This window comes from Equus caballus, chromosome 22 (assembly GCF_041296265.1).
Source record: "Equus caballus isolate H_3958 breed thoroughbred chromosome 22, TB-T2T, whole genome shotgun sequence".
Taxonomy (NCBI): domain Eukaryota; kingdom Metazoa; phylum Chordata; class Mammalia; order Perissodactyla; family Equidae; genus Equus; species Equus caballus.
Genome location: NC_091705.1, coordinates 38529164 through 38556871, shown reverse-complemented (window position 1 = coordinate 38556871; position 27708 = coordinate 38529164). Strand labels below are relative to the sequence as shown.

The 27708-nt window shown below is 42.6% G+C and overlaps 1 long non-coding RNA gene across 1 annotated transcript; it reads left to right on the top strand.

Annotated features, from left to right (window-relative positions):
• Window positions 1-2567: 2567 nt before the first annotated feature.
• LOC111770026 (uncharacterized) lies at window positions 2568-24976 on the top strand. Its single transcript, XR_011430586.1, has 5 exons — window positions 2568-3036; window positions 13624-13695; window positions 16343-16561; window positions 19106-19207; window positions 19911-24976. It is a non-coding gene; the product is annotated as an uncharacterized lncRNA (long non-coding RNA).
• Window positions 24977-27708: the final 2732 nt, after the last annotated feature.

Below are 27708 nucleotides of genomic sequence, written 5' to 3'. Positions count from 1 at the left end.
CCTGGTGCCTAGTACAGTGCTTGGCACATCACAGGCGTTCAGGAAATGCTACATGAAGAAAGGAGTGAGTGAGTGTTTTTATGTGTTTTGGAATCGTTTGCAGATGTATATCAAGTCCGGATGTCAATGTTTGCTCAACTCCAATAGGCCTTATGTCGACCCTGGCTCCCTCCACCCTGACCTGAGCCCTGGAGGGCAGGAACCCGGTCCAACTCACCCTGGCACCTTGGAGCACTTCTGCAGGTGCGCAGTGTATAACGAAGGACCGGCATTTTAAATTTCCAATCCATTGCAGACTGGTACTTTTGTAAAAGACAATAAAAATGTTGTGGCAATGTCAGTTTGCTAGAAAACTTTATGAAAACTTATTCTCAACGCCTCTGCTTATGTTGTCCTGAGCAGGTAATAAACAGTTTACAAATGGGCCCGAGATGCAGGCTGCATTAGAGTCACGCCTCCTTAGAGCTCGGCACAGCACATGGGGGGCGTTGGTGTTTAGAGCACTGCCTTGAACCCTTAGAAAACCAGACAACAACGTTACATGGGGTTAAAGGCAAAGCTGGAGACGAATAGGCTTTGTTTATGCAAAACATAGTAATTTCCAGTTGTCAGAGCAACGCTGACCATTGGAACTTTCTGCAGCAATGAAAATGTTTTGTTTCTGTGCTGTCCAATTTGGTAGCCACTAGCCTATGGAGCACTTGTCAGGGAGCTAGTTCAGGAACTGAGTTTTCAATTTTTATTTTAATTGATTTAAGCCGGCTGGCGGCAAATGCTTTTGATAATGCAGTTATATCAAGTTATATCTCGGTAAACTCGATGCTTCCATCTCCTTTAGCATCTGGTACCAATCAGGTTCCAAGCTCTATCTATTCTACTGCCTAAATATTGGTCCAGTCAGACCCCTTCTCCATCCCCCAGCTCAATGGATGACAACAGTGTTCAAGGAGTCATGCATCCTCGATTTCTCCATCTCCCTCAGTCCTGCCTCCCCAACCTCCAATTCATCACCATATTCTGTCAATATTACCTCCTAAGCATCTTAGATATATACTACAAATAGAGGCCTGAACTCCTTCTATTTCTCTCCATCTTCAGTACCAACTTTTCCTCTCACCTGGACAGTAGCGTCGTACCCAGCTTCCCTCCAGCCAGTCTGGTTCACCATTCCCACCCTCAGTACCCCGCTGGAAAGCCTTGAGTGGCTTCGCATTGTTTTGGGGGTAAGGACAAACCTCTCCCTTCTCCTGGGCCTCCAAGTCCCTCCTTGGTCTGGCCCCATTCCCACTGCCAACCCCCAACTCAGGCAAACTTCTCCTCTTTTTTTTTTTTTTTTTCTTAAGTAAAAGGCTTTCATGATTGATGCAATTCTCCTTTGGAGCATCAGGCACAATTTCAGTTTTACTTTCATTTGTAGCGAGTGGATTAATGGTCTCCCCGACTAGGTAATCAGCTCCATGAGGACCAAGATTAGGTCTCTTTTTCGCTCAACATTTTATTCCACCACCTGGCACAGTGATAGTGTTCAATAAATATTTGTTGTCAGAGTGGTTAAAGTTGCATCTTCTCCAAGCAGCTCTCTGGATTCAAACGCTGATTCCTCCTCTTCTTAGTTGTGACTTTGGCAAATTAACTTCTCTGTGCCTCAGTTTTCTCACCTGTAAAATGGTAATAGAATAACACCTACCTCTTAGAGTTGTTAGATTACGTGATTTACAACAGCTGTTGGCATGTGGTAAGCACTTGATAATGTCAGTTATTATTTTTAAATGAATATATATAGTTATTAAATAAATGGATATATATGCTTTGCTGTAGAACTCCCTGCTGGATCTGCCAGTAGGGGGCGCGGGTGAGAGACTGGAGGGCAGAAGGAGGTAGAAAGGACTTGCTCTTTGCTTCACATTCCTGTGAGTGTCATTCCAACAGCTCTTCTTCCTGGAAGTGGTCATTCATTCCAATTTGTGGTTGATTCTAGTTTGCAGTTTATTTTTTACTTTATTGGGTTTTTTTTGAGGAAGATTAGCCCTGAGCTAAAATCTGCCGCCAATCCTCCTCTTTTTGCTGAGGAAGACTGGCCCTGAGCTGACATCCATGCCCGTCTTCCTCTACTTTATATGTGGGACGCCTGCCACAGCATGGCTTGATGAGCAGTGCCATGTCCGCACCCGGGATCCAAACCGGTAAACCGCAGGCCGCCAAAGCAGAATGTGCACACTTAACCACTGCGCCACCGGGCCGGCCCTGCAGTTTATTTTTCTTTTTAATGCTCACAGAACCAGCTTCTTTGCAGCCACTCAGAGCACCAGCGACCACTGAGCAACACCTCCTCCACCATAGCTCGGGTCTCAGACCCCTGGGAACTTCCTCTGAGCTCAGAGACATCTGGTTGGTTGGTGTCTCTGTGGAGCTCTGAGCTTCAGCTGCGTAGGATCCCTTCTCTAAATTTCTCAGTTTTAATCATTCCAGCCTCTTCCCTTTGTTCCCCCAGCTCTTGGGCTGCTTCCTGCAATTACCCCCCCCCCCCCCCCCCCGTAATACTTAGTGTTCCCTTTTGCTTTTGAAGTTTTCAGCACCTGGTATGGTGGTTTTGAAATATGTCCACAAATTCTTTGATTTCCTTTCTTCAAGAGGCGGAGCTTAATTCTCCTCTTGAGGGTAGGCTGTATTTAGTGGCTTGCTTCTAAAGAATAGCGTATGGTGACAGTGGTGGAGTTCATAACAAATACAGTGGCTTTCATCTTGCTCTCTTTCTTGAATCATATGCTTTGGAAGAAGTCAGCTGCCATATGTTGAGACACTCAAGCAGCCTACAGTGAGGCCCACATCATGAGGAACTGAGGCCTCCTGCCAACGGCCAGTAAGAAACTGAGGCCTCTGTGTTGTAAGGGAGCCATCCTGAAAGTGGATCCTCCAGCCCCAGTCAGGCCTTCAGAGGGGTGCAGCTGACATATTGACCACACCTTCATGAGAAACCCTGAGCCGGAACCCTGCAGCCACACAACTTCTGAATTCCTCACCCACGGAAACTACAAGGTAATAGATATTTGTTTTAAGCCACTAAGTTTTGGAGGTAATTTGTTATGTAGAAATAAATGGCTAATTCATCTGGTTAATTCTTTTTTTTCTTTTTTTTTTTTTTGAGGAAGATTAGCCCTGAGCTAACTACTGCCAGTCCTCCTCTTTTTGCTGAGGAAGACTGGTCCTGAGCTAACACCCATGCCCATCTTCCTTTACTTTATATGTGGGACGCCTACCACAGCATGGCTTGCCAAGCAGTGCCATGTCCACACCCGGGATCTGAACCGGTGAACCCCAGGCTGCCAAAGCCGAAACGTTCACACTTAACCACTGCACCACCGGGCCGGCCTCTTTTTTTTAATTGAGATATATTCGACATACAACATTATATTAGTTTCAGGTGTACGACATAATGATTTGTTATTTGTACATATTGCAAAATGGTCACCACAATAAGTCTAGTTAACATCCATCACCACACACGCTTACAAATTTTCTTTTCTTGTGATGAAAACTTTTAAGATTTACTCTCTTAGCAACTTTCTAATATACAACATAGTAGTATTAACTATAGTCACCATGCTGTATATTACATTCCCATAAATTTTTTTCTTTTTTTGGCAAGGAAGATTGTCCCCGAGCTAACATCTGTGCCAGTCTTCCTCTATTTTGTGTGTGAGATGCCGGCTTGGCATGGCTTGCTGAGCAGTGTATAGGTCCATGCCCAAGATCCAAATCAGCAATCCAAACTGGCAAACCTCAGGCTGCCAAAGCAGAGTGTCTGACCATAACCACTATGCCACTCCACTGGGCTGGCCCAACTTATTTATTTTTTAACTAGAAGTTTGTACCTTATCACCACCTTCACTCATTTTTCTGTTCCAACTCCTCCTGCCTCTGGCAACCACCAATCTCTATGAGTTCAGTTTTTGGGGGGTGGCTTTTTTTTTTTAGATTCCACATATAAGTGAGGTCATATGGTATTTGTGTGTATCTTACTAATTTCACTTAGCATAATGCCCTCAGGGTGTATCCATATTGTTGCAAATGGCAAGATTTCCTTCTTTTTAATGGCTAAATAACATTCCACTGTGTCTATATATCGTATTTTCTTTTTTAAAGAAGATTATCCCTGAACTAACATCTGCCACTAATTATCCTCTTTTTGCTGAGGAAGGCTGGCCCTGAGCTAACACTGTGTCCATCTTCCTCTACTTTATATGTGCGATGCCTGCCACAGCGTGACTTGATAAGTGATGGGTAGGTCCACACCTGGGATGTGAACTGGCGAACCCCAGGCTGCCAAAATGAGCATGTGAACTTTACCACTACGCCACCGGGCTGGCCTATATATCACATCTTCTTTATCTGTTCATCTGTCAGTGGACACTTAGGTTGCTTCCCTGTCTTGGCTGTTGTTAATACTGCAGTGAACATGGGGGTTCAGATATCTTTTCCAGTTAGTGTTTTTGTTTCCTTTGGGTAAATACCCAGAAGTAGGATTGCTGGATCATATGGTAATCCTATTTTTAATTTTTGGGGAACCTCCATACTGTTTTCCATCGTGGCTGCACCAATTTACATTCCACCAACAGTGCACAAGGGTTCCTTTTTTCTCCAGTCCTCACCAACAGTTGTTATTTCTTGCCTTCTTGGTGATAGCCATTCTAACAGGTATGAGCTGCTATTTTCCTGTGGTTTTGATTTGCATTTCCCTGATGTTAGTGATGTTGAGTACCTTTTCAGGCAGCTGTCAGCCATCTGTGTGTCTTCTTTGGAGAAATGTCTATTCATATCCTTTACCCATTTTTAAATCAGATTGTTCTTTTTTTGCTATTGAGTTCTATGAGTTCGTTATTATTTTGTATATTAACCCCTTATCAGATACATTATTTGCAAATGTTTTCTCCCATTTGCTAGGTTACCTTTTGATTTTGTTGATGGTTTCCTTTGCTGTGCAGAAGCTTTTAAGTTTGATGTAGTCTCACTTATTTATTTTTGCTTTTGTTGCCTTTGCTTTTAGTATCAAATCCAAAAAATCATCGCCAAGACCAATGTCAGGGAGCTTACTGCCTGTATTTTCTTCCAGGAGTTTTATGGTTTCAGGTTTTATGTTCAAGTCTTTAATCCATTTTGAGTTAATTTTTGTGTATGGCGTAAGATAGTGGTCCAGTTTCATTCTTTTGCATATGGCTGTCCAGTTTTCCCAACACCATTTATTGAAGAGACTGTCCTTTCTCCATTGTGTATTCTTGGCTCATTTTTCATAAATTAGTTGACCTTATATGCATGGGTGTAGTTCTGGGCTCTCTATTCTGTTCCATTGATCTGTGTGTCTATTTTTATGCCAATACCATACTGTGTTGATTATTATAGCTTTGTAATGTAGTTTAAAATCAGGAAGTGTGATGCCTCCAACTTTGCTCTTCTTTCTGTCTCTCTTCTTCTTCTTTGTTCTTCCTTCTCAAGATTGCTTTGACTATTTGGGATCCTTACCAATTCTTTACATTAAATTTTCTCTGTTAAAATGACTAGTATAGCAGGCCAGCCTGGTGGTATTGTGGTTAAGTTCGTGCGCTCCGCTTTGGCAGCCCAGGGTTTGCAGGTTCAGATCCGGGTGCAGACCCAGCACCACTCGTCAAGCCACGCTCTGGTGGCGTCCCACATAAAGTAGAGGAAGACTGGCACAGCTGTTAGCTCAGTGACAATCTTACTCAAGCAAAAAGAGGAGGATTGGCAACAGATGTTAGCTCAGGTCCAATCTTTCTCACAAAAAAAATAAAAATAAAAATAACTAGTATAGGGGCCGGCCCGGTAGGATAGCAGTTAAGTGCACACGTTCTGCTTTGGCGCTCCGGGGTTCACCAATTCGGATCCCGGGTATGGACATGGCACTGCTTGTCAAGCCATGCTGTGGCAGGCATCCCACATATAAAGTAGAGGAAGACGGGCACGAATGTTAGCCCAGGACCAGTCTTCCTCAGCAAAAAGAGGAGGATTGGCAGCAGATGTTAGCTCAGGGCTAATCTGCCTAAAAAAACTGGTATAGTTTCTGTCTCATAACTGAACTTTGACTGATATGTTAGCCAAAAACTATATATCCAAACATTTGCACACAGTACATCAAAGAACTATTTCTTTTTTTTTCAAAGATCGGCACCCGAGCTAACTTCTATTGCCAATCATCTTCTTTCTTTCTTCTTCTCGTCAAAGCCCCCCAGTACATAGTTATATATTCTAGTTGTAGGTCCCTGTGGTTGTGCTATGTGGGATGCCACCTCAGCATGGCTTGATGAGCAGTGCTAGGTCTGTGCCCAGGATCTGAACCGGCGAAACCCTGGGCCACCCAAGCAGAGCACATGAACTTAACCACTCAGCCACAGGGAAGGCCCGTCAAAGAACTATTTCTCATGGTGAAAAGCTTGTAAATGACCCTACTGTGTAACAATAAAGAAATAGTTCCCTCAATTCTGGTATATTCCTACAATGGAGTACCGTAACCCTTACAATATATGTAGCTCCATTTACACTGACATAGGATATTATCTAAGATATCTTAAGATAACAGATTATAAAACAATCTGTGTGATATGATTCCATTTTTATGTATGAAATATGGATGAGTTATTAAGAAAATAATTGATATTTTGTGCTTGTTGCTGTTGTGGACTCACCAACTCAAAGAGGGGAAACTGAATTTCAGGCCCACCAAGGAAGCTTAAACTGAAGAGACCCAGAGGAGAAAGCAATAGAGGTGTTGGCCTCAAGGTTATGAGAAGGGTGTGGCCTAATGTTTATGTGGGGCTGTGGAGTCCCGACCATGGGAAGGGGCGAAGCTACTGCTTTGAGTTGAAGATGAGCAACTAAATCCAGTCAGAGAGTTGTGTATTGGTCAGTGTGAGGGTTAATCATATGTGTCAACTTGACTGGGCCACAAGATGCCCAGATGTTGGTCAAACATTATTCTGGGTGTTTCTGTGAGAGAGTTTTCGCATGAGATTAACATTTAAATCACTATATTGAGTAGCGCAGATTGCCCTCCATGCTGAAGGAGCTTCGTCCGATCAGTTGTGGGCCCGAGTAGAAAAAAAACACTGACCTTTCCCTGTGGAAGAGAGAATCTTCCTGCCTGATGGTCTTCACAGACGGGAGCATCAGCTCCTCCTGACTCGACAGCACCCTCCAGCCTTTAGACTCAAACCAGGACATCGGCCCTACGGGTTCTGGATTTGCCAGTTCCATAGTCGCATGAGCCAGTTCCTTATAGGACATTTCCCTCTCTCCCTCTCACGTTCTCCCTGTCTCTGTCTCTCTATATATATCTCTATAGATTTTTGAAAAACTGACCAGATATTTATAATTAGAGGGGAAAAAAAAGCATTGCCACTCTTCCCAGTTTGAGGGGGAAAACACAATATGAATAAAAGAAGTGGTAAAATGGCATACCAAGAGCTGAGGCAATTTTTAAAGAAACGCATCTGCTCTCCAGGAGGGCTTGTGCAGTGTTCCCAAGGAAACAGACCTGGAAATGCAGCTTCCTTTATCAACCCCGTCAGGACTCTCTCCTCCTACAGATAAGATCTTGTTCTCCCCAGAATACCACGATGATCTGTGTGGACTTGTCGTGGCACAAGGCGTTTTTGGCACTGACTTACGTATACTTGCCTCAATCCTTGCCTCTAGACTGTGTTCCATGAGTGTTGTGCATCTCCCTGCACCACACATGGGGCCCCAGGGGCTGCAGCCTCATTAAATATTGATTAGATGGGGCCAAAGCCAGGCTGCCCTCACATCTTAATTCCCCGAAATGATTTGCAATTGGCAAGATCTGGGTAGATGTGGAAATCTTGACAGCCTTGCCCAAGAGTGAGCAAGTCCTCCGAGATCCTTGGAGGTCAAAGATGTTGAGAGCTTTGGAGATTTGCTGCGCATGCTTATAAAATCCCACGCCTCACTTCCACCCTCCTCCTCACCATCCTCACCCAATTTCTTATCTCCTCCCCAAACCAGAGTCTAGGAAGACCAGACTGGCATAAAGGAAAGAAAGATTTCTTATTTTTCTTCTTGGGAGGCTGACATGAGCCCCAGAACTTTAGCTGTATTTAGGAGAACCCAGTATCCCCCTGCCCCCAGTTCAAAGCAGAGAGTTTCCAACTGATTTTATTCTCAGAGAGTCAAAGTAGACGTTACTCAATAATCCTTTTTTTTAAAGATTGGCCCTGAGCTAACATCTGTTGCCAATCTTTTTTTTTTATTTCTTTTTCTTCTTCTCCCTAAAGCTCCCCAGTACATAGTTGTATAATCTATCTGTGATGCAGGCTCGGTGAGAGGAGTCGAAAGATGTCTTGGACTCTCAAGATCTGATAGCAGTGCTCCTTTATTCAGAGAATAGCATGGGGACAGGACTCATGGGCAGTAAGAGCTGCAGGCATGGGTTGAGGGTAGGGAAAAATTTAAGGCATAGGTATTCGAGTTATCTCTTTATAAGACAAAGGAAAGATTATGTAAAAAAGTCATTAAAATGGTATCAGTGCAGGTGGGGTCTGGTTATTGGGTGGTCCTATAACTTTAGATAAGAATCAGGTGGGATCAGATCAGGACATCCTCTCCTTCCCAGAGGACATGTAGATGGGTATGTAGGGCAGGACGCCTTGGGCTTTTCTCCCTGGGGCAGCCTTGATCTTCATCACCTGTAGGCCCCTCTAGTTGTGGTATGTGGGACGCCACCACAGCATGGCTTGATGAGCAGTGCTGTGTCTGCCTGCACCCAGGATCCAAACCAGCAAAACCCTGGGCCGCCGAAGCAGAGCACACGAACTTAACCACTTGGCCTCGGGGCTGGCCCCTACTCAATAATTAATATTGAGCAATATTCTACTACTAAACAGTGGCACCAACTCAAGATCAGCTTACTAACATAATATTTTCATTAATTCCACAAATATTTATTTAGCTCATACTTTGTTCCAGGCTTTGGGACAAAGACAGACACTGGGGACATTGCCATCTCATTCCCTTTCACGTCCCTCCCCAGAGCCAACCTTTCTCATGAATTTGAAATGTAACCTTCCTTTTGATGCTATTGTATCGCCATTTGCAGGTGAGGAAACTGAAGCACAGGGAGGTAAAGGAACTGGCCCAAGGGCACACTCTTCTAGGTTGTCAACCAGTACAGACAGGTGATAAGTGAGATGAAGAAAAGAAGGCAGGTTGATAAGAGAGATAGGGGCGTGTGGTCAGGGAAGCATACTCACTTAACCTGAATGGAGGAACATGCTACAAAATAATTGGCCTGCAGTCTTCAAAAGCGTCGTGACGAGAAGGTGAAGGGAACACTGAAGAGCTATTCCAGCTTGAAAGAGACTAAAGAGACAGGACAATCTGAATGCAAACATCTTTTTGCTGCAAAGGACATTATTGGACACACTGGCAAAACTTGAAAGGGGTCTGAGGGTTAGATGATATAGCACTGTAGCATATTAATTTTCTTATTTGGATGGTTGTATCACATAGAAGACAGTCCTTGTTGTAGGAAATACACACTAAAGTATTTGGGGGCGATGAGGAATCAAGATAGCATTTACTTAAAGGGTTCAGGACGAAAACAAAGATCAGAACCGTATTTACAACTTTTTTGTAAGTTTGAGATTCTTTAAAAAAAATTCGTAGACCAATTTCCAATTAACTTACTTTAACATTAATCTTCTCTTCATTTTACAATCTTCCTTAGACAGTCGTGCACCGCATGCTGACAATGGACCACATGTATGACAGTGGTCTTGTATATTATAATGGAGCTGAAAAATTCCTGTCACCTAGTGATGTTGCAGCCACCGTGGCATCATAGTGCAACTCATGACTCAGGAGCCTGTGGTGAAGCTGGAGTAAACAAACCTACTGCGCCGCCAGTTGTACGAAAGCAGAGCACACACAATTATGTGCACTACAAAATACTTGATAATGATAATAAACGACTATGTTACTGGTTTATGTATTTAATATACTATACTTTTTACTGTTATTTTAGAGTGTACTCTTTCTGATGCGGGGTCGGTGAGCCAAGGAGTCGAAAGAAAGATTTCTTAGACTCTTAAGATCTGGCAGTAGTGCTCTTTTATTTAGAGAATAGTGTAACATGGGGACAGGACCCATGGGCAGTCAGAGCTTCTGCTGCCGCCGCTTCTGCTGCCCCCGCTGGCATGGGGACAGAGCCCATGGGCAGGCAGAGCTGGTGCGTGGGGACAAGACCCACGGGCAGTCAGAGCTCCTGCTGCTGCCCCGAGTTGAGGGTTAGGGCTAATTTTATAAGGCATGGGTACGTGAGTCATCTCTTCACAAGACAAAGGAAAGAACATGAAAAAAAAGTTAAAATGGTATCAGTGCAGGTGGGGTCTGGTCATTTGGCGGTCCCACAACTTTTAGATAAGAATCAAACCGGATTGAGTAAATGGCAGAAGTCACCCCTTGAATATTATCCTTAGCTAAAGACAAAGGAGGATTTGTTGGGGGGTGGGGGGGGGGCAGTTACATGAGGTTGCCAGACAGTAAACAACTCAAGTTCTTGCCTCTGGCATTGATCAGGAGCCTCTAGAGATAAGGTCATCCCCCTTCTTCCTGGCACAGAAGGGAGGCATCTTCACAGATAGAGGTTTTCCTTGGAAATGTAAATGTTTCCCAACAAAGGGGCAAACAAATTTCACTCCTTGGAGCCTGAATCTCATCTGTAGTTTTAAAACTAACCAGCCTAAAAATCCTCATCATAAGCCGTTTTAAAATTAAGCAGCCTAAAAATCGTCATCATTTCTACTATTAAAAAAAAATTCACTGTGAAACAGTATATGCTGTGTTACGTTGGCAGCAGCCTCATACATTTCACATTACCACATCTCTTGATTGCATCATTTTCTCTTGTGCTTGATTTAATCTTGGGTTGTTTTGTTCGTCATGGCCCCTAAGCGTACAAAATCCACTGCTAATGTTGCCAGTAAGAGGCCACGTTGAGTGATTGACCTGGAAATGAAATTAAAAGTGATTAAGGGGCCAGCCCAGTGGTGCAGCGGTTACGTTCGCACGTTCCACTTTGGTGGCCCCAGGTTCGCTGGTTCGGATCCCAAGTGTGGACTTACCCACCACTTGTCAAGCCATGCTGTGGCAGGTGTCCCACGTATAAAGTGGAGGAGGATGGGCATGGATGTTAGCTCAGGGCCAGTCTTCCTCAGCAAAAAGAGGAGGATTGGCAGCAGATGTCAGCTCAGGGCTGATCTTCCTGAAAAAAAAAAGTGATTAAGGACTATGAAGGTGGAAAATCAGTGATGGTTATTGCTCACCAGCCAGGCTTGTCCCGTTCCCCCATAGCTACGCTCTTGTTAAAGAAGCTGTTAAAGGATCTGCTTCATTGAAGGCAACGAGACTAACAAAAATTCAAGAAGGGCCCATACCAGACATGGAGAAACTTCTAATGACCTGGATTCAAGACCAGACACAGAAGTGTGTCTGTCTCAGCACCATGATGATCGTAGCCCAAGCGAAAAATTTGTCTGCAATGTTGAAAGAAAAGGCTGGACCAGACTATGATGTTGAATTTACTGCCAGCTCTGGGTGGTTTAAACGGTTCAGGAATCATTACTCATTACGTAATGTGAAAGTGAGGGTGAGTCTGCGAGTGCTGATGTGAAGGCAGCTGGAGAATTTTTGGAAACTCTAGATAAGCTGATTGTGGAGGAAAATCACTTGCCAGAGCAAATATTCAATATGGATGAAACCTCCCTATTCTGAAAGCAGATGCCTGAGAGGACTTCCGTCCGTAAGGGGCCAGGTCAATGCCAGGTTCCCAGGCTTTTGAGAACAGGACAACAGTCTTGCTTGGGGGCAATGTTGCAGGCTACAAATTGAAACCCTTTGTGATCTGGCACAGTGCGAACCCCAGGGCTTTCAAACATATCAGTAAGCACACACTGCCAGTGTACTACAGGAGCAGTAAGAAGTCATGGATGACCTGCCTCCTCTTCCAAGATGCCCTCCTGAATCGCTGTGCCAGCGAAATGGAGAAGTACTGTTTGGAGAATAATGTGCCTTTCAAATTTTGCTTATTGTTGATAATGCTCCCAGAGAGCCTCCATTTATTAGTGATCTTCATCCCAATATCAAAGTGATGTTTCTGCCTCCAAACACCACCTCTTTGATTCAACCAATGGATCAAGGAGTTACAGCAGCTTTTAAGGCCTACTACCCGAGGAGGACCTTTGCCCAGGCTATTGCTGCAACTGAGGAAGATACTGAGAAGACACCGATGCAACTCTGGAAGGATTACAACATCTTTGCATCAAGAACCTTGCTTGGGCTTGGGGTGATGTCACCAAGGAGTGTATGAATGGCCTCTGGAAGAAGACACTCAAGACGTTCATCCATGACTTGAAAGGATTTGCCGATGATGAAGAGGTTGCAAAAATCAAGAAGGCTGTGGTTGAAATGGCCAACAGCTTTAACCTGGGTGTGGATGCGGATGACATTGAGGAGCTCCTGGAGGTGGTTCCTGAGCAATTACTGATGAGGAGTTGTTGGAACTGGGACAGGAACGCTTAGCTGAAGAAGAGGATAGAAAAGAGGAAACTACAGGAGAAGAAAAAGAAGAACCCTCAAGAAAATTCACAGTGAAGGGTTTAGCAGAAGCTTTTGCAGACCTCAACAAGCTCCTTAAAAAGTTTGTAAACGTGGACCCCAGCACAACAGATTTTCATTAATAGAGAGGAACATTCATGGTGCATTATCTGGTTACAAGCACATCTATGATGAAAAAAAGAAACAAACCAGGCGGCTGGCCCGGTGGCCGAGTGGTTAAGTTCGAGCGCTCCGCTGCAGGTGGCCCAGTGTTTCGTTGGTTTGAATCCTGGGCGCGGACATGGCACTGCTCATCAAACCACGCCGAGGCAGCGTCCCACATGCCACACCTAGAAGGACCCACAACGAAGGATATACAACTATGTACCGGGGGGCGTTGGGGAGAAAAAGGAAAATAAATAAATAAATAAATAAAATCTTTAAAAAAAAAAAAAAGAAACAAACCAAGCAAACCACCATGGACATATTTCTGAAGAGTGACACCTCCTCGAGAAGAGCCTCAGGCAGGTCCTTCAGGAGCTATTCCAGAAGAAGGCATTGTTGTCACAGGAGATGACGGCTGCATGTGTGTTATTGCCCCTGAAGACCTTCGGGTGGGACAAGGTGTGGAGGTGGAAGACGGTGATATTGATGACCCTGACTCTGTGTGGGCCTAGGCTAATGCATGTGTTTTTGTCTTAGTTTTTAACAAAAAGAATTTTTAAAGTAAAAAAAAGCTTTTAAATAGAAAAAAACTCAAAGAATAAGGATGTAAAGAAAAAAATATTTTTGTACAGCTATACAGCGTGTTTGTGTTTTACGGGAAGTGTTATTGCAAAAGAGACAAAAAATTTAAAAATATTTAAAAGTTTATAAAGTAAAAAAGTTACAGTAAGCTAAGGTTAATTTATTATTAAAGAAAGAAAAATATTTTTTAATGAATTTTAGTGTAGCCTAAGCATACAGTGTTTATCAAGTCTAAAGTCGTGTCCCATAATGTCCCAGGCCTCACGTCCACCCACCACTCACTCACTGACTCACCCAGAGCAACTTCCAGTCCTGCAAGCTCCTTTCATGGTAAGTGCCCTACATGTTCTACCATTTCTTTATCTTTTATACTGTATTTTTACTGTACCTTTTCTATGTTTAGATACACAAATACTCATGATTGTGTTACGGTTGCCCACAGTATTCAGTGTAGGATGCTGTATCGGCTCGTAGTCTAAGAGCGATGGGGGGCTGTACCGTATAGCCTAGGTGCGTAGTAGGCTATGCCAGGTAAGTACACTCTGTGTTGTTTGCACAATGACAAAATTGCCTTATGATGCATTTGTCAGAGCGTGTCCCTGTTGTTAAGCGAGGCATGACTGCATCTCATTGAATATGAATAATATCTACTGTTTATTTGGCGCTAAATTTTTTATACACGTATGATAACATACATAAAGAACCCTGTAATTTATTGCCTCACTTAGCGTTCTTTGATTGCAAGCGACAGAAACCAGCTCTAGCTAATTCAAGCAGGAACAAGAAATTACTGGAAGGATATGAGATATACGGAAGGTTCTGTTGGAAACAGCTCCTCCACTTAATAAATGTACGTTGATCTTGGGCAAGTGGCTTTACTCTGTGCCTCAGTTTCTGCGTCCATAAAATGGAGGAAATTATAATACCTACCTCAGAAAACTGTTGTGGGGGTTAAATTAATTAATATATGCAAAGCATTTAAAAGAGTGTCCAACACATAGTTAGTGCTCCATAAATCTTATTTATTATCGTTAGCTGACTTGTCCAAAGAAACCAATGAGTGGCCGATGCAGGATTTGCACCCAAGTCCATCTAAAATCAAACCCTGAGCTCCTTACCATGACAACCCTTTATCACATTAACTGAGCTATGATTCTTCCTCTTTCCTCCTAAAAACGCTGATGAAAACCAAGGGACTCCCACCACACTGGCAGTTACTTCCTTTTGCATTCTCCTAAGGCTTATAAACAAAAACTTGTCAAGCCGGCTGGTCCCCTTCACAAGCACAGTTCATGCCCACACCCTTCAAAAGCTTTTCCTTCACTGGCATACCTTGTTGGCCTTGGGTAATGTTATTCTTTTAAACATAGAGGACATTTAATCTAGACAATCCTGTCATAGTCTTTGATCCAGGCATGCAACAGCTGTAGCTGTGAGGTAATATGCTTGCTTCATGCCTTGTGTCTAAGCATTATCCTTCCCTCTCATATTTGATGGAAAATATCAGGTCAACATCTAAAAGAGTAATGCACTTCTCTGAAAGGTGCTGTATTAATCGTGTTTTTTCCCTGTATTTTATGATATTTTGACATCTTAAAAAGCTTGTTGGTAGGGCACATGCTGCTCTTCCCAGGGTACTCAATTTTTTTTTTTTTCTTTGAGGAAGATTAGCCCTGAGCTAACTACTGTCAGTCCTCCTCTTTTTGCTGAGGAAGACTGGTCCTGAGCTAACATCCATGCCCATCTTCCTCTATTTTATACGTGGGACGCTTACCATAGCATGACTTTTGCCAAGCAGTGCCATGTCTGCACCCAGGATCCAAACTGGCGAACCCTGAGATGCTGAGAAGCGGAACGTGGGAACTTAACTGCTGTACTACCGGGCTGGTCCCAGGGTACTCAATTCTTAGAGATAGCTAAGGGCTCAGCTGGGAGCACATCTTTCATATGCAAACCAACCAATCTGTAGTCTATAGTCCCAACAACCTCCTTATCTAACTCTCACACAGCAAGCCAATATTTCTCCTGCTCTAAATTATCCCGGGGCCAGGTAGCAGACAACTACAGACCATCCCTACAGCCCAGAGCCTGCTGACATTATTCAAACTAGCCAATCCTAAACTTTGTCTTGTCTTTCCCTCAGAAATGCCAGTAAAGGCTCTGGCTCAGGCTTTCCCCTCATTCCTGTCTTCTGCCATCTGACCGATACCTGGTGCTTCCCCTGTGGCCCTGCCTGGCACACAGAGATCCCCTCTCTGGGGCCTATGAATGTAATAAACTTCTTCCTTGAAGAAGAAGAGCCTTGTTCTTATTTCCTCCTGTGGCCACACCAACTTTACCATACTACATTCAACATTTACATTCTTAGAACAGTATTATGAGTTGATTTTTTTCCTAAAAAATATGCTTGATTTATATTTATTGTTAAAACACTATTAGTGCATGTTAATAATACCTAAATAAAAATATACAGTACAAAACACTGTTAAACTATAAAGAAAACTTGAGAAAGACAAAAGATAACACCTATATCCTACCATTTCAACAAAACCATCACTTTAATTTTCCAGTCAGCCTTTTAACTTTGCTCCATATGCATTCCTTTCTCTATAGGATTAACAAGAAAAAATTAATGATTTCCACTAATTACAATGCTCAGATTTGCAAAACACTTTCACCTATCTCATTTTGAGAACTTAAAAAGACAGAAAAGGAGTGTTCAGAGAAATGGGATAAAAACTAGAAGAGAGTAGGATCCAGAAGCCCAGAGAGGAGCATATTTCTAGAAGGGAGTGATGGACTATGTCAAATGCCAGTGAAAGATCAGGGAACAAGAGATCTGAAAATGCCCAGTGGATTTAGTGACATGTTTTACTTTTCAAGAAGTTTGGCTGTGAAGAGAAGGAAGAAAATGGGCTGGAGCTGGAGAGCAAATGGGACTAAGGTATTTTTTGTTTGTTTTGTTTTTGTTTTTTAGATAAGAGAGACTTGAAAATGTGTAAATAAAGATTGGAGGGATCCAGTTGAGAGCTAACGTTTAAATATGAATCCAGAAGAGAAAATGAATCCAGAAAAGAAAATGAATCATTGATAGTGTAAGATTCGTATGAAGGAGAGGAGGAGATAAGGATTGGTTTGGATAGGAGAGACACCAACCACTCCTATGGCAACAGGAAGAAGATTGGTTCAGACGCAGGTGAGTTATTGTTTGGTTTTGGGAAGACGAGTAAGTTTTCCAGTATAGACACTGACAGAGCAGATAGCTCAGGTTTTGATAAACAGTACAATCAAAATACACATTGTCACAGGAGTTTAGGGTATTGGAAAGAGTGTTCTTGAAATGATGGACCATAAGACCTTGCTGAATAAGGAAGGGCGTGAAGGATAGAGGAAGCTGATGAAAGGGGAGAACGCAGATGGCTAAATAGCCTGGGGTCCTGATGAAGCAGAAGAACAGTCTTAGTGAGCCATTGAGTGCGGGAGCTGGAAGGGTTGTGACCGCAATGTAGAACGACGTTTTGGAATATTTATTTTTTATGTCAAGACCCAATGTATCGCCATAAGGAGGGATAACTGAGGTGGGATGGAAGAGAAGGTCACTGGAAATGAAAAGGTCTTACAACTGAATGACCAGGATCTTGGATTGGCTGTCTCTGTGAATGCTGAGATCACCAGGATGATGAGGAATATTATGTGAGCCAGATGCCAAACTGTGATGCGTGAAGGCAGTGGGGAGGGGACAACAGGGACATAGCTGAATAACCTCTCTCCTAAACCCCATTCTCACATTTCCAGCTAATTTGTCTAATTAATATGGACAGCTTGGATGTCTAATTCTTTAACCTAACAGTGTGGCCACATCTCGAGGCAGAGGAACTAGAAAATATAGCATTTGTTCTGGGCACATAGTCACCCCAGAAAGAAAGCTGGGGTTCTATTGCAATAAAAAATGTGAAAATGGATATCATTAGGCAAGAAATGTTTCTCCCACATAGTGTAATACTCATATTACCAGATTAATACAACAGTGAAAATTCAGGTAGCCTCAAAAATTAAAGAGAGTAACCAGAAAATATAAAGAGCTCTTTAAATATTTTTTAAAAAACAACCCAGTTAAAAAATGGGGAAAGGACTTGAATAGACATTTCTCCAAAGAACATATACAAATGGCCCAAAACACCTGAAAAGATGCTCGACATCATTAGTCATTAAGGAAATGCAAATTAAAACCATAATGAGATACCACTTCACACCCACAAGGATGGCTATAATTTTTAAAAAAAGGAAAATAACAATTGTTGGCAAAGATGTGGAGAAAGAACACTTGTACATTGCCGATGGGAATGTAAAATGGTTCAGTGGCCGTGGAAAACAGCTTGGCAGTTCCTCAGAGAGCTAAACAAAGAGTTACTAACGTGATTCAGCAATTCCACTCCTAAATATACACCCAAAAGAACTGAAAACAGGTACTCAAGCAAATCCTTGTACTCAAATGTTTATATCGGCACTATTCACAGTAGCCAAAGGTAGAAACAACTCAAATAGCCATCAGCAGATGACTATATAAACAAATTGTGGTATATCTCTACAATGGAGTATTATTTGGATAAAAAGGAATGAAGTACGGCGACATGCTACAACGTGAATGAACCTTGGAAACACTATGCTGAGTGGAAGAAGTCAAACGCCAAAGGTCACGTATTGTATGATCCCATTTCTATGAAATATATGGAATAGGCAAATCCATAGAAACACAGAGCACATTGGTGGTTGCAAGAGGTTTGAGGGAGGAGAGAATGGAGAGTAACTGCTAAATGGGTACAAGATTTCCTTTTGGAGTGATGAAAATGTTTTGGAACTAGATAGAGGTAGTGGTTGGTCAACATTTTGAATGGACTAAGTGCCACTGAATTATTCACTGTAAAATGGTTAATTTTACATATGTGAATTTTACCTCAATAAAGAAAAGAGAAAATTAAAGGGAAGGGTTATAGTATTAGGAATGATAGAAAAGTTGTTTATCAAGATACAAATAAATTTTTTTTAATTAGATTTTATTTTTTTCCTTTTTCTCCCCAAAGCCCCCTGGTACATCGTTGTATATTCTTAGTTGTGGGTCCTTCTAGTTGTGGCATGTGGGACGCCGCCTCAGCATGGTTTGATGAGCAGTGCCATGTCCGCGCCCAGAATTCGAACTGACGAACACTGGGCCGCCTGCGGTGGAGCACTCGATCTTAGCCACTCGGCCATGGGGCCAGCCCCCCAATTTTTTTTTTTAAAGATTGGTACCTGAGCTAACAACTGTTGCCAATCTTCGTTTTTTTTTTTTCCTTCTTTTTCTCCCCAAATCCCCCCAGTACATAGTTGCACATTTTAGTTGTGGGTCCTTCTAGTTGCAGCATGTAGGACGCAGCTCAATGTGGCCTGATGAGTGGTGCCATGTCCGTGCCCAGGATGCGAACCAGTGAAACCCTGGGCCGCTGAAGCGGAGCACACAAACTTAACCACTCGTCTGTGGGGCCGGCCCCAACAAGCAAATTTTTTACCCAAGAAAAGCAATACATGATTATATAAGTGTGTTCTCACTGTTAATGGTAATTCATACAGTCCAAAGTATGGGTGCCAAATTCCTTTCCTGCGATGTAAATACAAGTCTGTGTTAGGAACACAATGTTGTGTTGTTTGACAGCGCTAGAGTTTGCAAACCCAGTGATGTAGAATTTTTCCCCACCACCACCAGGAAGAAGAAAGAGAAAGAGAACGAAGAGAAGGAGAGGATGAAAAAAGAGAAGGAGGAGGAGAAAGAGACAGAGACGGACAGACAGAGAAAGGAAGGGAAAAAGTAAGAAATAAATTGGGGGGTCAGCACGGTGGCGCAGCAGTTAAGTTCGCACATTCTGCTTCTCGGCGGCCCAGCGTTTGCCAGTTTGGATCCCAGGTGCGGACATGGCACCACTTGGCAAGCCATGCTGTGGTAGGCGTCCCACATGTAAAGTAGAGGAAGATGGGCTTCCTCAGCAAAAAAGAGGAGGACTGGCAGTAGTTAGCTCAGGGTTAATCTTCCTCAAAAAAAAAAAGAAAAGAAAAGAAAAAGAAAAAAGTTGGTTTCCCATCTAAATGTAAAATCCTAAGAAACTGATTTTTCCCCTGGTATGAGAAAGAAACCTTCTGTGTTCTGAAGGACAATGATTTCTAACCTAGAATTCCATACCCAGCCAAATTATCCATGAAGTGTGAGGATGGAATAAATATGTTTCCAGATATGCAAGGTCTCAAAAATGTCTCTTCTATGGGGCTGGCCCCGTGGCCGAGTGGTTAAGTTCGCGCGCTCCACTGCAGGTGGCCCAGTGTTTCGTTGGTTCGAATCCTGGGCGCGGACATGGCACTGCTCATCAAGCCACGCTGAGGCAGCGTCCCACATACCACAACTAGAAGGACACACAACTGAGAATATACAACTATGTACCGGGGGGCTTTGGGGAGAAAAAGGAAAAAATAAAATCTTTAAAAAAAAAAAAAATGTCTCTTCTATGCCCCTTTCTTAGAAAGAGTGGATCGTGAGAAAGCAAACCATGAAAAAGGAACTCACAGAATCCAAGAAACAGGAGATCCAGCCCAGGAAAGAGGCAGAAGGAGGTGCCAGTGCTCCAGCTGCCCAGCAGGTCTGGAGAGGAATCCATCTCAATCAGAGCAGGAGAGCAGAGAACGAGGGAATGTCTCCAAGAAGAAAAAGAAAAAGAAATTTATAGGTTGCCTGATGTGTCTGAATTTATTGAGAGGAGATTTCTATTTCTGCTCGAGATTTTGTGGATCCACTGGTGATAAATACATAGAAAACTGAGTGTAGCCAATTTGTTGAACAGATGGGACCTATGGGGTGTAGGCAGAAAACAAGCTTATTCTTGGATGTGAAGTTCCTTCTTTTCCTGTTCAAATTGTCTCTGCGAAACCAGTGCTTCCCTGGCACCCTTGAAGGAAGTATAGGGCAAATCTCATGGCTTTTTTAGTCAGGTAATAAAATTCTCTCAGTCACTTAAAACCCCCAAACAGTCTCAGTTCCGTAGTTAAAAAAATCCACTCTCGTGCATTAAACTGAATCATACGAAATTGCCATTTTTGTGAGTCATAAATGGTTGAATATTGGCAGTTTCATTTGATTCGCCTCTAATAAGAGTTAAAATCTCCAAGTTCATTTAAAGTTAAATCATCTGCCACTTAGGCCTTCTTTGGATTGGCCACCTGAGGTGGGACAGTGGGGCCTGGTGGGCTTCTCCATTTTCCTACCCGGGCCTTCTGCCACCCTCCTCCACTCAGGAGTCTGTCTCTGGTTCCTGCAGGATAGAAGGCTGTGGAGGCAGGAGAGAAGAGGCCATGTGGGCACTCTCTGACCTTGGCAGGTGTGTACAGTGGATTCCTCTCCAGGGTGCTTTCGGCTTTTGTGATACTTAGGAGACACAATCCACCCCCCTCCCCGACCCCTGCCCTCTGCTTCATGGGAGGGGCCTCATTCAACCTGAAGACCCCTTGATTTGATGGCCACTTGCAATTCTGCCCTCAGCCCCCAGGCATTCAGCCTCTTTTGGCTGCGATCACCTCACACCTCTGGGCAAAACTCTTAGACAAGATCCAAGCTGGTGTTTGCCCAGCATGGCCCAGTCTGGTCCTCAGGACACTGTCATGCACCCTTGAACACCACCTCCCCTCCTCTCTGCCATCATCAGAGCAGCTAGCCAGCCAGAGTCCCTTTCAGTTATACGTCTCAAGTGTGGGTCAAACACCACCTACTGTGTCACCTGAGCTTCAGGAGACACATGTCAAGCTCTTCAAGAGGTCTGACTGTAGCACCCTCCTTTAGGCTTGAGGTGAAGGAAAAGCATCCTTCTCCCTCCCTTCCCACAAATCGGCAGAGGTGTAGTCACCGCTCATCACCAGCTCCCTCTAAACACCTCCTTTAATCTCTGGAAATTTTTGTTTTTTTAATTTAATAGAGTTTATTTTTTAGCGCAGTTTTAGGTTCACAGCAAAATTGAGCAGAAGGTGCAGAGATTTCCCATATCCCCGCTGCTCCCATACATGCAGTGCCTCTGCGACCATCAACATCCCCCACCAGAGTGATACGTTTGTTACAATCAAGAACCCACATTGAAGGGTCGGCCTGGTGACACAGTGGTTAAGTCCGAATGTTCCGCTTTGGTGGCCTGGGGTTCTCGGGTTCGGATCCCGGATGCAGACATGGCACCACTTGGCAAGCCATGCTGTGGTAGGCGTCACACATATAAAGTAGAGGAGGATGGGCACAGATGTTAGCTCAGGTCCAGGCTTCCTCAGCAAAAAGAGGAGGAATGGCAGCGGATGTTAGCTCAGGGCTGATCTTCCTCAAAAAAAAAAAAAAAAAGAACCCACATTGACACATCATTATCACCCAGAGTCCACAGTTTACACTAGAGTTCATTCTTTGTGGTGTATATTTTATGGGTTTGGACAAAGGTTTAATGACGTGTATTCACCATTATGGCATCATACAGAGTAGTTTCACTGCCCTAAAAATCCTCTGTGCTCCACCTCTTCATCCCTCCCTCCCCCCAGCCCCTGATGACCACTCATCTTTTAATTGTCTCCATAGTTTTGCCTTTTCCAGAATGTCATACAGTTGAATCACACATTATGTAGCCTTTTCAGATTGGTTTCTTTCACTTAGTAATATGCATTTAAGTTTCCTCCATGTCTTTTCATGGCTTGATGGCTCATTTCTTTTTAATGCTGAATAATGTTCCATTGTCTGGATGGACCACAGTTTATTTATGCTTTCACCTACGGAAGGACATCCTGGTTGCTTCCAAGTTTTGGCAGTTATGAATCAACCTGCTATAACCAGTTTTTAATCGCCTCTTTTACAAGTCCTGCCTCAGTGGCAGGACTACATTGCTGTGCAATGGGGAAGTATCTGCTGAAACTGAGGCTGAACTGGCTCCCTATTAACATCCTGTTACACAAGAAAGTGAAAAACCAAGGCAATTAATAACCGGGCGGGGGGGAGTTATATAAGAAATGAAATGTAACCATAGTACTCTACATGGCTCAGTGGTGAATACCACTCGTGTAGTCTGAATAATATCAATATTACATATCGATTGAATCAAGAATTATGATACCCATTTGATGGCATGCTAAATAGCAGTGAAAATGAAAAAAGCTGAGCTACATAAATAAATATAGATGAGCCACCCAAAAATGTAATGTTGAGGGAAAAAACACAAATCATAGAAGAATTCAAATAGTGTGATACCATTTATATAAAGTTTTACAATACACAAAACAATATTGTTTTAGGAAGCCTTCATTTGTAGTATAAGTGTAAACATGCATGGAAATAATTAGCACCAAATATTGAATGAATGAATGAATGAATATGCTTTTTAAAACTACAAGCTCTTGGGGCCCACCCGGTGGTGTAGTGGTTAAGTTCACGTGTTCTACTTTGGTGGCCTAGGGTTCGCTGGTTCCCATCCTGGGCACAGACCATGGCACTGCTCATCTAGGCACAGCCATGCTGTGACAGGCATCCCACACAGAAGAACTAGAAGGACTTTCAACTAGGATACACAACTATGTATGGGTGCTTTGAGGAGATAAAAACCCAAAACTACCAGCTCTCAAATGAAGACATTTTCTTTAAAATATAAAGCATTTTATTTGCTTTTGAATAGGTGAATATATATGCACATTCAAAAGAACACTAGAAGGTATTTCAATGAAAAGTCTGTTTTCCCACCTCATCCCAGCTACGCAATCCTTCTCTCCAGAGGCAAATACTGTTATCACTTCCTTATCTTATTCCAGGCCTCTGGAATCCAGAGGTGGTCTATTCATTAACAAAAACTGAGTTCTGTATCTGCTACAGATTTTCTGTCTTCTTTTCCTTGATCAGTCTGGCTAGAGGTTTATCAATTTTTTTTTAAAGATTTTAATTTTTCCTTTTTTTCCCCAATGCCCCCTGATACACAGTTGTGTATTTTTAGTTGTGGGTCCTTCTAGTTGTGGCATGTGGGATGCTGCCTTAGCATGGCTTGATGAGTGGTGCCATATCTGAGCCCAGGATTTGAACCGGCAAAACCCTGGGCCACTGAAGCAGAGGGTGCGAACTTAACTACTCGGCCATGGGGCTGGTCCCTAGAGGTTTATCAGTTTTATTGATTTTCTTCCCCCAAAGAACTAGCTTTTGGTTTGATGGATTTTCTCAATTATTTTACTGCTTTCAATTTGATTGACATCTGCTCTTATCTTTATTATTTCATTCCTTCTGCTTGCTTTGAGTTTCATTTGATCTTCTTTTTCTGGTTTCTTAAGGTAGAGACTTAGATTATTGATTTAAGACTTCTCTGCTTTTCTAATATAAGCGTTTTAGTACTACAAATTTCCCTCTAAGTATTGCTTTGACTGCATCCCCAAGTTTTTGATATATTGTAATTTTGTCTTCATTCAGTTCACAATACTTTTAAATTTCTCATCCTGTGAGGAAAAAAAATTGCCAAGTAGAGTACAGAGTTTATGTGCAGCTTTTTTTTGCCCTTAGCTTTACAGTTTCCAGTCAAAATACCACTTTCCAAAGTTAATTAGGTCAGCTCCTTTTTTCCCCATCCCCATCAATGACATTCATTTGTCATGATCTTCATTCCATTTTGAGATCCTAAGACATCTTTAATGATTTTTAAACATTTGCATACAGTAAAGTTGTGGAAAATGCAGAGTCACGTGTCCATGTCAATAGCATACAGAACAGTTCAGTCACCTAACACCTAAAAATTCTGTAGTCTTTTAGTCAACTACCTCCCCCTCCTCCAACCCCTGACAACCACTGATCTGTTTTCTGTCCCTATAATTTTGCCTTTTTTCAGAATGTCATATAAATGGAAGCAAACAATATGTGGGCTTTTGGGTTTCGTTTTTTTCACCTAGAGAGATGCAATTAAGACTCATCCATGTTGTTCCATGAACATAGTTCCTGTTCCTTGCTATTGCTGAGTAGTGTTTCATTGCATGAGTGTACCACTGTTTGTGTATCCATTCACCTGTTGAAGGGCGTCTTGGTTGTTCCCAGATTTGGCTGTTATGAATAAAGCTACTATAAACATTAGTGCAAGGTTTTTAAGGTTGACCATAGTTTTCAATTCACTTGTGTAAATACCAAGGACTAGGATTGCTGGGTTGTGTGGCAAGCGTATGTTTAACTTTATAAGTAACTGCCAAACTGTCTTTCCAAGTGGCTGTATGGTTTTGCATTTCCATCAGCAATGAAAAAGTGTTCCTGTTGCTCTGCGTTCTTCTATTTGGTGTTGTAAGTGTATTTTTATTATTTTTATTTTAGCTATTCTAATAGGTGCGTAATCATATCTCACTGGGTGTGTGCGTTTTGTTTGCATTTCCCTAATGACATCTTTTCATACGTTTATTTGACACCTATATATCCCTATAAGTTGCACAATGAAGTGTCCATTCAGTGCCCATTTTTTCCTTTGGTTCTTTTTTTTCTTATTGTTAAGTTTTAAGAGTTCTTTATGTATTCTGGATACAAATCCTTTATCAGATGTATGATTGAAAATACTTTCTCCAAGTCTGTGGCTTGTTTTTTCATTCTCTTTACAGTGTCTTTCTTTATTCTTTTTTTTTTAAACCACTATTTTTCCATTGAATGAATTTGCCATAATTTATTTAGCCATTCTTAGGTTGGTGGACATTGACATTATTTCCAGACTCTTGCTGTTACAAACTGTGCCTCCATTAACATCCTTGAATTCATGTTGTGATTGCTAAGGACCATTTGTTTTTCCTTTCCCATGAACTATCTGTTGCTAGCTTTTATCCATTTTTCTATTGGGCTGTTAATCTTTTTGTTATTCGTAGGACTTCTTTACGTGTTATGAAATTTGCCTTTTCTGTCGTTGAGATGAAATTTTTTTTCAGTTTATCATTTGTCTTTTTACTTCCCATGATTATATCTTTTCTTTTCATGAAGTCAAATGTACTGACCTTTTCCTTTAAGGCTCTTGAATTTTGTGTCATAGTTAAAAGGGTCTTCTCCACTTCAGGGTCATAAAAGAATTCTCCAGGGATTATTCTGGTACTTTTGTGTTCCTACAGGTGTTCCTTGTTTTTAGGGACTCCAGCAGAGATAAGACTGGCTGTGGCTCTTCAGCAGTTGAGGGAAATTTTTGTGTACCAGGCACTGTGTTAGAGGCCAGGGACACCATGGCCAAGACAGCCTTAGTCCCTGCCCTCATGGAAGGTGACCACATAGTCCTAGCAAAACAGAACAAACTCAGAAAATAATTATAATAAGGATTATAAAATTAGATAATTATATAAGGATGCAGAGTTCTGCCAAGGGGCTGTGAGAGCCAAGCAGAGAGAATTCTTCAGGTGTTAACATCCATTAGCATCCACACCCAAGGCTTCAATTACCTCTCAAATGCTACTCATTCACGCATTGTGTCTCCAGCCCTGACTTTCCTCTGAGCTCCAGACCTGCCATTTTCCCTCCTCGCATCAGGAAGTAGACTCTAATTCCCCTACCCTTGGATCTGGACAGGCTTCTGTCTCCCTTGTAGCCAATAAACTACAATAGATGTGGCTCTGCGTGGCATCCGAAGCGAGGTCATGTAAGGCAACGCGGCTGCGCCTTGCTCACAGGGATGCTCACTCCTGAAGCCTCCAGCTGCCATGTAAACAGTGTGACGACCCTGCGGCTGCCACGCTGTGAGGAAGTTCAAAGTAGGCCACACAGAGACCACATGGTTAGGTCCTTCGGCTTCCGGGAGAGAGAGAGAGAGGCCTAGCCAGCCCCCAGGCACTCTATCCCCCAGTGCTCCTGCTCCACATTAGACACCTCAAGTTAGAAGAACCTACCCGAGCTCTTTCCGAATTCCTGACACACAGATCTCCGCAAGATAATAAAATGATTGCTATTCTTTTAAGCCACTAAACTTGGGAGTAATGTATTTTGTGGCAATAGTAACTGGAACGTGGGCCACATGTGTCCTACCACAGGGTTTTGTACATGCTTTCCCCTACCTGGAACATTTCCTGCACCTCTTTAGCTTAGTTACCATCCACGTGTCCTTCAGATCTTTGATAAAGCTACAATCTTTGGAATGCTCTGCCCCTAAACCCTGGAACTAGGGTTTCATAATGACCTCAGAAAACCACATGCCTTTCCTTCCTGTACTGTACTTATCACAGGGGCATTTGGAGATTCTTTGACTGTCTTTCTGATGAGTCCTCGGCTCCATAGTTACACAGTAGGCCAGGCATTGCAAACTCAAATGTCAACAGGAACAGGAAAGTAACATAAATGAGAGATGTGGGCAGGGTGGGGACTGTGGTGAAATGGAAAGAACATGCCCATCAACACAGCGCAGCTCCACTTAGAAGGCTCTGTGCAGCCAAATCTGCCTCATTTTTAAAGAGACGATACCAACCCAGATTATTATGTAAGTGTTGGGATGACAGCGACTAACTAAAACGAAAAACAGAGAAGAAAGAAAAAGAGAGAGGAAAACCTGAAGATTTAATACTCCTTGATTTTTGAGAAGGAGTCTGAACTCACACTTTGTGTAACCAAGGAATTGTATTTAACTGAGGCAGAGGTGAGCCGCGGGGCTGGCTGGGGTTCAGAAGTGGGTCACTTAGATTTGTTTTTCTCTATTTGTACCTAGAAACTGTCAGTCAGATTCTCTGCTAAGGGCCTGAAGACTTTTTGACTCTTGCTAAATAATAAAGGAATTATTTATTTTTCTTTAGGAAGAAGATGGAAGTAATAAACTGTGACCATTAAGTAAGTTACACTAAATTCTGTGTTTGCCTTCCCAGAAGATAAACCATACATATTTGCAATAAGGAATGGGAACATGCAAGGCTCATAAAAGCCCTGTGAGAAGTTGATTTTTATCTAAAAATTAAACTTCTTGTTATTTAATGTATCTATTAAAAAGTAGAAAAAAGAAATAAGCTCTCAAGCCATGAAAAGACACGGAAGAAACTTAAATGCATATTATTGAGTGACAGAAGCCAATCTGAAAAGGCTTCAGACTGCATGATTCCAACTATATGACATTCTGGAAAATGCAAAACTATGCAGATAGTTAAAAGATCAGTGGTTGTGAGGGACTGAGGGGAGGGAATACCCTAAGAACCTGCGAGCCTTGAGCCTTGGAGTGACAGGTGATCAGTCACTAACAAGAGCAGATAGCAGCCTTGGCTAAGGAGAGTCCCATCACTCTTCAGATGGAGAAGATGAGACAGAATATCAAGCCCTACTAATTCTCATGACCTCTGAGTAAGATAGGA